The sequence below is a fragment of the Schistocerca americana genome, chromosome 11 (assembly GCF_021461395.2).
Source record: "Schistocerca americana isolate TAMUIC-IGC-003095 chromosome 11, iqSchAmer2.1, whole genome shotgun sequence".
NCBI classification, from domain to species: Eukaryota; Metazoa; Arthropoda; class Insecta; order Orthoptera; family Acrididae; genus Schistocerca; species Schistocerca americana.
Window position 1 is genome coordinate 133,225,863 of NC_060129.1, and position 12,083 is coordinate 133,237,945.

Consider the following 12,083-nt stretch of genomic DNA (forward strand, 5'->3'; position numbering starts at 1 on the left):
GAACACTTCTCGGCTGAATACGACCCGTGCAGAGCCAGCGTGAAATTGTGCAGACTTTGAGCTGTAATATCTTGGGCAATCGTTTTTGTAAAGAAATAAAATTTGGCCGGCCATCTTGAACAACTTTATGCGTTCCCCTAAGAACAATAATGAAAAGAACTTTACGAGCCATATTCAGCGAGAAAATTGTAGGTAAATCGGCCAAAAAATTAGGCACCCGAAAAAAATTTCAGTTTGGCTTCTTGCATCTCCTGAACTAATGCTATGACGAACGTGAAACTTGGCGTGTAGTAACCTAACAACAAAAGGTTCTTAAATACAAAGTTAAATTTCCAAAGCACTTTCCAGTACTGAATGAATTAAGCACAGAATTGAGGATTTCGTAAAAACGTCAAAAATGCGGTATTTTCATTCCGATTTTGCTAAAAATATAACTGTGCTCCATAGAACATACCAAGCTGTACAACTGGAATGAAAGTTGGGCGCGAAAATCAGGCCCGAAAACAATGTAAACTTCGGGTTAGCATGTCTAGTAGTGTGAACGCATGATGAAAATGAAATTTAGAGTGCAATAGATTGACTGCACAACGATAAGGAATAAAAAATTTTATCCCCCTATTATTTTCCAATAATCCACAAATTAGTCGAAAAATGTTGATTTTCATGAAAAGATGAAAGCAGGGTGTATTACACTCCTTTTTCAAATACCGTTTCCTATTAATGATTCAAAGCCATTCTCATTCGAACAACAAATTTTAAGCCCCTCACCCTCCCCAGAACCAAGAGTTTAATTTTCAGTATTGACCGACAACAGAGGCAAAGTAGCAAGAAGAATCGCACTGAGAATAATTTTAACTTTGGCGTGTTTTTTCTCGTTGATCGAAGCCGTTTAAATCAGTTATGGAAAACATGTTTTGAACAAGTAGACCGAGTGTGATATATTATTCCATCCTTAACAGTACAAATGTATAAGTGTCCATGTTACGTGTTAATAATTTAAATGTACCGTATGCATATCAATGAAGGGTTTTGTTATACTGGCGCAATGTACTCGGCGTAATTACATTTCCCACAGTACAGATATTGTGCCATCTCAATCACAAAGTCCGTTCATTCGCCAGTAAACTGCTACATATGAAGAAGTCAGGCTTCGTTTAAATAATTTTACACCTGTTGCATCTACTGGGCTTTGGCAAAGATAAAAATAGGTTTATATTTCTTATATTTTGCCTTTTTTTAGTGATTCATTCAGAAGTGTGAATAAATTTTCTCAGATTTAGTTCCCAATGATGAGTAATGCTTCTTTGTATGATTAGTCTCAAACCAGGGTGCAACGCGTAATGGAGCGTCGCAAATTTTGCGTCGGTCTCTATTTGTGTCCGGCGCACTTACTGTTTCGTGCAAACCACGCATCTGCGCATTAGCGTACTTTCCTGCGAATGTTCACTCACAACAGCCGGGAAATGTCTCCGTGTGAATCGCAGAGGATTCTCGTCATCGCAGTACCTTCCCCTACCAGCTTTCCTCCGCTCTGTAGCATATTTTTCTACAATCTCCCTTACGAGAGAAAGGTGAAACTCTGCGGGTGCCAGTTTTCGCCCTGTTGCCACCGGTGGAGAGCATGAACATTTAGAATGCACAAATCCAGAATGTGAAAAAAATACTTATTCTACCATTTCACAGTCTTACTCGCTGATTCCACTGAGCTCAGTTACATGTCACAACGGTCAACTGCACCCATACTCGAATTGTTCTCTAAAATACATTGCGGTTTCTCTGTTTTTTCGTCAGTATTTGTCAGTCTTCTCTGTTTCAACCATTCGTGTTGTGTGACTTGTGGTCAACATGTACACGTCTCTCGTATCTCACCACTTGATAGCAAGGACTTTGTCAGTGGACCTAAACTCAGTTTCTCCTCGTTTTAATTTCGTCTCCAGATTTGGCATGTTACGCCTGTTCTCACGAACAGTGCCACACGCGGCTGTTCCATGATGTGAAGCCAGAGGAACAGGGCCGGCTGCAGTACCAGCCAGTCACTGACATACAGAATATGACCCTGTTCCAAATATAAAATACACCCACTGTGATAGTTACACAGTCCGAATGTCTTTGTTCCGAATCTACTTCGCTTGGTTGGAATAACTTGCTTAGAAAATATTCGTCCTTCGAACAGCAAGAGACTTTCGTCTATACAAATCTTGTGATGTGGGCGACATGAATTACGAAATGTCTTACGAACTTTGCCAACACTAGCCCTAATTTTCAATAGACTGTCGCTTCCAGTACTCGCAGAGTTATCACTGAAGTGTAAGATTCCCAGAAGTAGACAAAAACGGTCTCGGGACATAATTTCGCTGAAAACTGGTGTGTTCAAAAGTGTATCTCTGGACCAATAATCAGTTAATTTTAACTTCTTAACTTGCGCCATTAGAAGGCAAACAGCAACAAAACGATACATTTCCTCAAATCCAGTGTCTTTCCATTTTGACAGTCGAGAATTCACAAAAAAATGGTTCAAATGGCTCTGAGCACTATTGGACTTAACATCTGTGGTCATCAGACCCGTAGAACTTAGAACTACTTAAACCTAACTAACCTAAGGACATCACACACATCCATGCCCGAGGCAGGATTCGAACCTGCGACCGTAGCGGTCACGCGGTTCCAGACTGAAGCGCCTAGAACCGCACGGCCACACCGGCTGTAGTATTTTTTCTGGTGTAAATGTAAAAACGAATTTGTTTCGTCTGCAATAAATTGAAAGTTCTTGAGACATAAATATCACAAAAAATGAAAGAATGTTTGGGTGAGTATCTGGTATTTGTGTCCTGAACTCGTCATCGAAGTAATGGTTTAATGGGCGGAAATCGGTTTCTTTCCAGTCAAATGTGTCACGTAAGTGCGCATTTTTCTAAACCGTTTCACTGTCACTTTGATTCCCCGAATTCAGAGGAGCTGCTGACTGTAATTCTCGCTCTCCCCTCTGACGTAAATGGCTGAGGACTACAGCTCCGAGATTCTGTTGAAGACCCATCACTGTTAGCAACGTCAGATAATCCACACTCACCGTCGCTCTTAGTGCGCATACCCAGGATTTCTTTATCTGTGCAACCACGGCGACGTGACATTTCTCACGTAGGAAACAAGCAAAGTGACGAAATTACAGGAATGTAAGTCGGATTCTGCAGAGAGCGAACACAGCAACGTGCACTCTCGAACTACAGTCAGACCACTGAACAGCTACGAGAAGAACAGGGCGGGAAGACAGCTGTGCGTGTACGCACGTCCGCAGCGCCCAGGAGGCTGTGAGTCGGCGCGCCTCACCTCCGCCGGTGGCGCGGGCCGCGTCAACACTGCCCGTGGCGCTGCAGGCAGGGGGCGGGGCCGCGCGTGTCCAGGGCAGGCGTGGCGAGCTGACGGGGCTGCCGCCGATGCACACCGTCTCCACACTGACCGAAGTTCGTAACGTGGAATGTAAACACTGAACGCAATTAACGACGTTTACCCTCTCATGTGGAAATTAAAATGCGATTTTTAATGTTCACTGTTACTCTTCCCCATGTCCTAACGAATGTTTCAACGTTGTTTCATTACCCTACCATGGCTCACTTTTCATGGGACCTCTCTCGTGCGGTGACTGTAACTACAACCCCCCCCCCCCCCCCGATACACACAGCAAAAGTTTAGCAGTTCCCAGAACTCCTGAAGATAGACGTTCACTGTGAATATCGTATCACAGACACAGTCCCTTTGACTGTTCAGAGACGTCACCGAACCCATCCAGAAATGTAAACAACGATGCATGGGTAGCGCCTATTAGACGGAGCGGGTCCGACAGCCAATCAGTTCCAGCCATTCCACCTGGAAGGAGGTACACGGCTCATGTTGTATGTAGTTTCCTTTTGTGCTGGGAAGGGCTCTCAACAAGGGAAGTGTCCAGGCGTCTAGGAGTGAACCAAAGCGACGTTGTTCGGACATGGAAGGGGGGGGGGGGGAGAGAGAGAGGAACTGTCTATGACATGCCTCGCTCAGCCCGCAGTGGATGACCGCTGCCTACGGATTATGCGTCGGAATAACTCTGACAGCAACGTCACCATGTTGAATAATGCTTTTCGTGCAGCCACAGGACGTCGTGTTACCATTCGAACTGTGCGCAATAGGCTGCATGATGCGCAACATCACTCCCGACGTCCATGCCGAGGTCTATCTTGGCAACCACGAGACCGTGCAACGTGGAACAGATGGGCCCGACAACATGCCGAATGGACCACTCAGGATTGGCATCACTGTCTATTCATCGATGAGTGTCGCTTATGCCTTTAACCAGACAATTGCCCGACACGTGTTCGGAGACAACCCGGTCAGTTTGAACGCCTTAGGCACACTGTCCAGCGAGTGCAGCAAGCTGGAGGTTCGCTGTTGTTACGGGGTGGCAGAATGTGGTGGGCCGACCGACGTATGCCGCTGGTGGTCACGGAAGGCGCCGTAACGGCTGTATGATAACGTGAATGCCATCCTCCGACCGATAGTGCAACCATATCGGTAGCATATTGGCGAGGCATTCGTCTTGGTGCACGACAATTCGCGCCCCCATCGTGCAGATATTGTGAATGACTTCCATTATGATTACGACATCGCTCGACTAGTGGCGAGCACGTTCTCCAGACATGAACCCTACCAAACATGCCTGGGACAGATTGAAAAGGGCTGTTTATGGACGACGTGACCCCCCAACCACTCTGACGGATCTACGCCGAATCGCCATAGAGGAGTGGGACAATCTGGATCAACAGTGCCTTGATGAATTTATGGATAGTATGCCACGACGAATACAGGCATGCATCAATGCAAGAGGACGTGCTAAGGGTATTAGAGGTATTACAATCTGGACCACCACCTCTGAAGGTCTCGCTGTGTGGTGATACAACGTGCAATGTGTGGCTTTCATGAGCAATAAAAAGGGCGGAAATGAGGTTCATGTTGCTGTCTATTCCATTTTTCTGTACAGGTTCCAGAACTCGTGGAACCCAGGTGAGGCAAGACTACTTTTGGTGTGTGTGTGTGTGTGTGTGTGTGTGTGTGTGTGTGTGCACTTCAAATAACTGACATCGGCAGTTGAAAAAAGATTATTTCGTGAGGTTAACGATTCTTCCCTTTGACTTTTATTGAAGTTAGAATTTTGCCTCGTGTAGGTTTTTCATAGGCATTTATTATACAGAGAAACTTACGACCAAAAAGTCTGTGGCAAAAAAGTCCGTAGAATGGCAAAGCAGTCCAAGTAGCAAATTTTTACATTTTATTTATTTGATGACCAATTACGGGCCGAGACCCATTTTCAAATCATAGCATATACGAACATGTCAAAAATGTTCGTAGTACATTTTTGAAACGTTCGGTAATCCCATTTCCGATTATGCTGCGACGATTTCAAAATTGGTCTCGGCTCGAAACTGGTCATCGAATGAATGAAAAGTAAAAATTTGCAACTTGGGCTGGTTTTTTATGTACTGATGAATAGTAGTTGTTGCCCTAAGGTACTGCAGCATGCTGCAAGTCCGCAAAAGAAAAATGTTTGTAAGGTGCAGTAGTTGCTGTTAATTTTTTCCAGAGGAAAAATGTTTCTCACATGTACAACACTCCAGAATGATTGCAGCTTGCCATACTTCAGACATTTGGTGGGTGATTTGATAAATGTAATCGATACCTCTCGACTTTTCACTAGCTTTTTCCACTCAACTGATTAGTCATTCGACGGCTCTTTACTGATATGGGTTCTGACTTTGAGGCAGTAACAGCTTTTAAACAGTCCTTTAAGGACTGCATGGTTTTTGGAGGTTGGTGGTTAGAGTGGGGAAGCAGAGCCACTTTGCCGGAGGACAGGAGAATCTCGCGTGTGTCCTTTTCAGCAGGAAGGGGGTCCTGGTTTTTAGTCGGGCGAAGTGTCTCATATGTTACCTACAATGCAACAGTGTTGCACAATCGCAGATCCCCGACTAAGTGCATAATGAAACTCAGTCGTATGTGTCAGTATGGGCACTGACTGTTGTAATTCTACCCATTGATCACTTCACGATGTCTGCATACAGGGGAAAAAAAAACCAAATGACGAAAACCGACGTTTGATAGACACACAGCCGTCCATTTATGTAGCCTCACAGTTGCATTTGTGTGCGCTGGTGACGTGATGACGTTCAGAGGGAGCACATGGTCGTAATAAGGACTGAAAACGCCACACACTATGGGTTTCTTCCAGTATTTAACGACCGTTAAGTTCTAAATGTTCCTTTCAGCTCTGCAGGAAGTTTCAGTACAGTAATGCAAAGTCTATAGTTACCGCAGAAGGATGATACACTCCTGGAAATTGAAATAAGAACACCGTGAATTCATTGTCCCAGGAAGGGGAAACTTTATTGACACATTCCTGGGGTCAGATACATCACATGATCACACTGACAGAACCACAGGCACATAGACACAGGCAACAGAGCATGCACAATGTCAGCACTAGTACAGTGTATATCCACCTTTCGCAGCAATGCAGGCTGCTATTCTCCCATGGAGACGATCGTAGAAATGCTGGATGTAGTCCTGTGGAACGGCTTGCCATGCCATTTCCACCTGGCGCCTCAGTTGGACCAGCTTTCGTGCTGCACGTGCAGACCGTGTGAGACGACGCTTCATCCAGTCCCAAACATGCTCAATGCGGGACAGATCCGGAGATCTTGCTGGCCAGGGTAGTTGACTTACACATTCTAGAGCACGTTGGGTGGCACGGGATACATGCGGACGTGTATTGTCCTGTTGGAACAGCAAGTTCCCTTGCCGGTCTAGGAATGGTAGAACGATGGGTTCGATGACGGTTTGGATGTACCGTGCACTATTCAGTGTCCCCTCGACGATCACCAGTGGTGTACGGCCAGTGTAGGAGATCGTTCCCCACACCATGATGCCGGGTGTTGGCCCTGTGTGCCTCGGTCGTATGCAGTCCTGATTGTGGCACTTACCTGCACGGCGCCAAACACGCATACGACCATCATTGGCACCAAGGCAGAAGCGACTCTCATCGCTGAAGACGACACGTCTCCATTCGTCCCTCCATTCACGCCTGTCGCGATACCACTGGAGGCGGGCTGCACGATGTTGGGGCGTGAGCGGAAGACGGCCTAACGGTGTGCGTCCCGTAGCCCAGCTTCATGGAGACGGTTGCGAATGGTCCTCGCCGATACCCCAGGAGCAAGTGTCCCTAATTTGCTGGGAAGTGGCGGTGCGGTCCCGTACGGCACTGCGTAGGATCCTACGGTCTTGGCGTGCATCCGTGCGTCGCTGCGGTCCGGTCCCAGGTCGACGGGCACGTACCCCTTCCGCCGACAACATCGATGTACTGTGGAGACCTCACGCCCCACGTGTTGAGCAATTCGGCGGTACGTCCACCCGGCCTCCCGCATGCCCACTATACGCCCTCGCTCAAAGTCCGTCAACTGCACATACGGTTCACGTCCACGCTGTCGCGGCATGCTACCAGTGTTCAAGACTGCGATGGAGCTCCGTATGCCACGGCAAACTGGCTGACACTGACGGCGGCGGTGCACAAATGCTGCGCAGCTAGCGCCATTCGACGGCCAACACTGCGGTTCCTGGTGTGTCCGCTGTGCCGTGCGTGTGATCATTGCTTGTACAGGCCTCTCGCAGTGTCCGGAGCAAGTATGATGGGTCTGACACACCAGTGTCAATGTGTTCTTTTTTCCATTTCCAGGAGTGTATTACCCGAGTTGTTTACGTGTGAGAGCAGCAAGGCCCTTGTATTTACTGGATAAACCAATCGGTTACAGTCTTTTAAAAGGTAGTGTGATTCTTCCTCCTCCCAAACTGAGTCTCACTTACCTACACCATTGAAACGACTGTAAAGTGCATGGCAGTGGGTACATCCATCGTATCACTTACTAGGAGTTTCTCATGGTCCATTCACGTCCAGGGGTGTGTGAAGAATCATTATAGTGCCTCTGTGTGTGCAGTAATCAGTCTAAACTTGTCTTCGTGATCTGTGCGAGAGCAATACGAATGGAGTTGTGATGTATTCGCAGAGTCAGGATTTGACGTTGGCTCTACAGACTTTCTAAATGTGGTTTTATGGAATATTGTCTCCTCCAGAAATCACCTGCACTCACTGCAGTCCTTAGCTCCTCGAAAAGCATGCAGAATGGCAAAATTCTGGGCTGATTTAACAATTGCGGCATTCCAATAAACCTTGAAAACAAAAGTCAGTGAAATCACTCACCCAGACTCAGTATAGAAACATTCCTATAATGCATATAATGTCTCGTAATCTGCACGAAACACGCCGCGCAGTGTTTGTGTACGAAATAAGATGTTCACATGCAAATATCTCCTAAAATAAATCACTCACAAATCTCAAGCTTTCACAAAATATTCAGTACTGTAGTCGCTCATTGTCAACGGCAAGAGAAGCAATAAAACGCGCAAATTTCTTTACTTTCGAATAAACATAGGCGTTTACCAGAAGATGGCTCCCGAACGACTTAATAGATTCCTAGATCGGAGGCACAAAGCCATACTCGTACGCACGGGATATGCTTAATTCCTATTGGCTAATATGTTAAACAGCCAATCAGATAATTTCGAGCGCTTGTATACTTAAGGTATTTTTAATGACAGTCAATCAGATTACTGCAGGTAATTTAGACTGGAAATCACATAATTCCAAAACTAAATAAAATTTAATGAAGCCAAAATTAGATTCCATTCCGAAACATAAATTACTTACAGATTTAACACTCAACGACCCTTGGCTGCCTTTTACAAAATCAACCTAAGTCGGGCATATGCCAAAAATTCCACTGTTGTACAAGAAACTTTCTCACACATAGATTTACTTAATTTCCATAAAATTTCAACGTATGTCCTCAGACCCTGCAAAACACTTAAATAACCAAAACACTATGAAATAATTATTTTCCAAAGTACTTTTTATTTAGTCAGAAATCTGTGGTAATGAAACGAAAGAAAATTCCAGACAATTAGATCTTATGGCCCTGTGCTTCTGGTTGAAGTTTCAATTGATGCTATAGATGAATCAATCACAGTCGTCCCTTAGGTAAAAATTTATATCTCCGAAAGTACTGAAGTTATTCACTTGAAATCAGCTGGGCCAGCGTGAGAACCAAAATTCTGCTCCTCCCAGCTCCGTGGTAAGCTACGCTTTCGATGTAAGATGACAATTCGTAATAATTAGCTACATTACAAACCCAGAGAGTGGTTGAAAAAGTGTTGATATAGCTGACATGGCCAGTTTCATCTGGTTGTTTCTTTCAACTGACAAAACTGACAGAGTGAGTAAACAGTTGACCAGCCACTCACGTCTTGCTGCATCAGTGACCTGCCCATCATCCGTGTACTGCTTGCCATGGAGTGCATCCTTCGTTGGACCAAACAGACGGAAGTCGGAAGGTGCGAGATGCGGGTTGTTCAGCTCTGAGTGATCCACCGGTCACCTTGAATGAGAGCACGTTCCCACATCGCAGGAGTCACAGCCGTCTGCAGCTGGCCGACACGCGGGGGTCGGCCAGATATGCACAACCCTGCTGCGACGATGACGCTGCTAGGCCAGGCGTTGATAACCAGTAAGCCCTTCTGACGATGACACACCTCGCAGTACGACTCACTGCCAAATCTCCTCAGACATTCTGCAAGCGGATATGAAGATCTCCGATGCTCTGGTTTTCATCCTAAAGAAACTCAGTGACAGCTCTCAGCTTGGGTCGCACCTCCTTTACGGACGCCATTTTGGAGGCTGCATACAGTGCTGTCAGCTGATGGAATTCCATGAGTCTGTAGAGGCTGAAGCGGGAATATTCCACGATGTCTCACAAATTCCGCATTTTCCCAACAGAAATTGGCCGAGAAAAAAGTGTAGCGTTGCAGAAAGAACGCCCCCGTAATTTTATAAGTAGCTCAATTGGACGATGATTGTGCTTACGTATTTTAATCTGGGTCCTCGATCTTGGTGTGGCTAGATTCTTCACAATGCCTGTCTTCGTCTCGGCATCTGGTAGCAAGAAATGCGTGTGTTTAAGAATAACTCCTCCCTAGATTTCTCCCTGACGTCACTGGAAATTTGTTTAATATCGTTCTCGGCCGAAAACACTAACATCTTATTGCTATCTGAGCTGCACAGTGAAGTCGCTACCACAGCCAGGACAGACACACAGCCAAACCAGTTACAGAAGTACTGGCCTGCACGTCAACTGGTTCCGAAAATGACGAAGAGATTAAGGAAATGCTTTTTGAGAGAAAAGAAATTGGTCAGATCTTTAAGCGAGATGAAAACTTGTGATGGGGCACTCGAAATCGATAGGCAGAATACGAAGCGGAAGAAAAGTTGGAGGAGAAAAGAATTGAAGTAAGGGAATGTAAGGGGAAGCTGCCTGGCAGAATTTCGCACAGAGCACAATTTAACCACTAACAGTTGGTTTGAATCATGAAAGACAATTGTGTACATGATAGGAGTCAGAATGCACCTCACTATTTCAGACATACTACATAGTCCAAATATTTACTATTACTTAACAAATAAAAATGTGCTCGGATGGAACCCTGCTTCTCTCATAATGACTCTGGAAATTGCTAATGTCCATTCCAATCAGCTGGAAATTTATTTCCTGAACCAGAGATTACGAGTTGCAATTTTCATTTTAATCAACGACGTGGAAAGAAGTCCCCTCTTAACGAAACGAAGAAAGACATTGTTATCTAACAATCTATTCAGAGTACGTTATATTGTCTTGCAAATATTGGACCATGGTTGGCTATCTATTCAGAAAATACTGTCTGAAAAACTAGTTTCGTCGATTATTTGACTATTTCTGGACCAGTTGGTTGATAAAGACCAGATGCCAGCAGATATGTGGAATTAGAGTGGAAGAAAGTGATCAATTAATATCAAAAGCTCAGTCAAATGTTTTCTCATTAATAAAAAACCTAAGAGAGGGCGTCGAGTGCTTTCGCTGATTAATTTCTAATTTGGATGGAAAAAGAATAAAGAAGTCTGCAATTCATACTGATGAGGCGACTGTTTCACACATGGAAATTGCACTGAAGAAGAAAACATCACCACCATTGGAAATTATATAATATTGAAAAGTAGTTTAATGCACGTCGTACTCATTGGAAAGCTTGTAAACAACTTTAATGATGGACGAAATGAGACCACTTCCTCATGGTTTTCCTGGGAAACGACACACAGACAGCTAAATACCTGTTGCAATTTGTGGAACATTCGGCAATGAAGACCGGTAGGGCTATCTTAATGTTTATGCCTCTTCTAGGGCACCATCACGGCATTCCTCTTGAGACTCCATGAAGAAAAACCTGTGTGGGTGGACAGCAAACAGAAAACCCGTGCAGAGGACACAAATGACGAGCAGCCACGTCCACGCATTCGCCCTTAGTCTGCAGACCTGCTGCAGACCTGCTGCAGACCACTGCACGGTGTGTGGTCGAACCACTGTCCTCCGGAATGTGAGTCCAGAGTGTCTCACCGCCACGCCCTGCATATCCGGTCCACTACTTGAGTTTCACACACGTTTCTCTGCCGGTTACATGGCGCAGACACGTACGAAGATTGTGTCTCCAAAATATGCTGAAGGTCTGTTTCTTAGACGAGGAACATATCGATGCTCGAAGACTGTATGGAAATGTAAACGGCTTTACAGCTTTTACCACTTCGTTTATTGACATGCAGCAGCACTTGGATGTAGGAAAATACGGTAACAATACCTGTAAACAACAGCACTGCCTCGGCGTGACAGAAGCCTTGGGACGAATTCTTAGGCTCTCTCCTGGCACCGTAACGGTCCGGCAGACGTCTTACGCTGGTGTAATGGAGATGCTCATTCGGCACGATTCGAAAAAAGTGGACGCCGTTCTTGCGAAACCCACTTGTCTGAATTTACGAAACCAGTTTACACTGTAGGGTGTGGAACTATTTCACTGACTCCGTCGTGTGCCCCTCATACGACCAGGAGAGTAGAGTGATGTCGGAGCTGTGATAGGGCTTACTTTGGTTT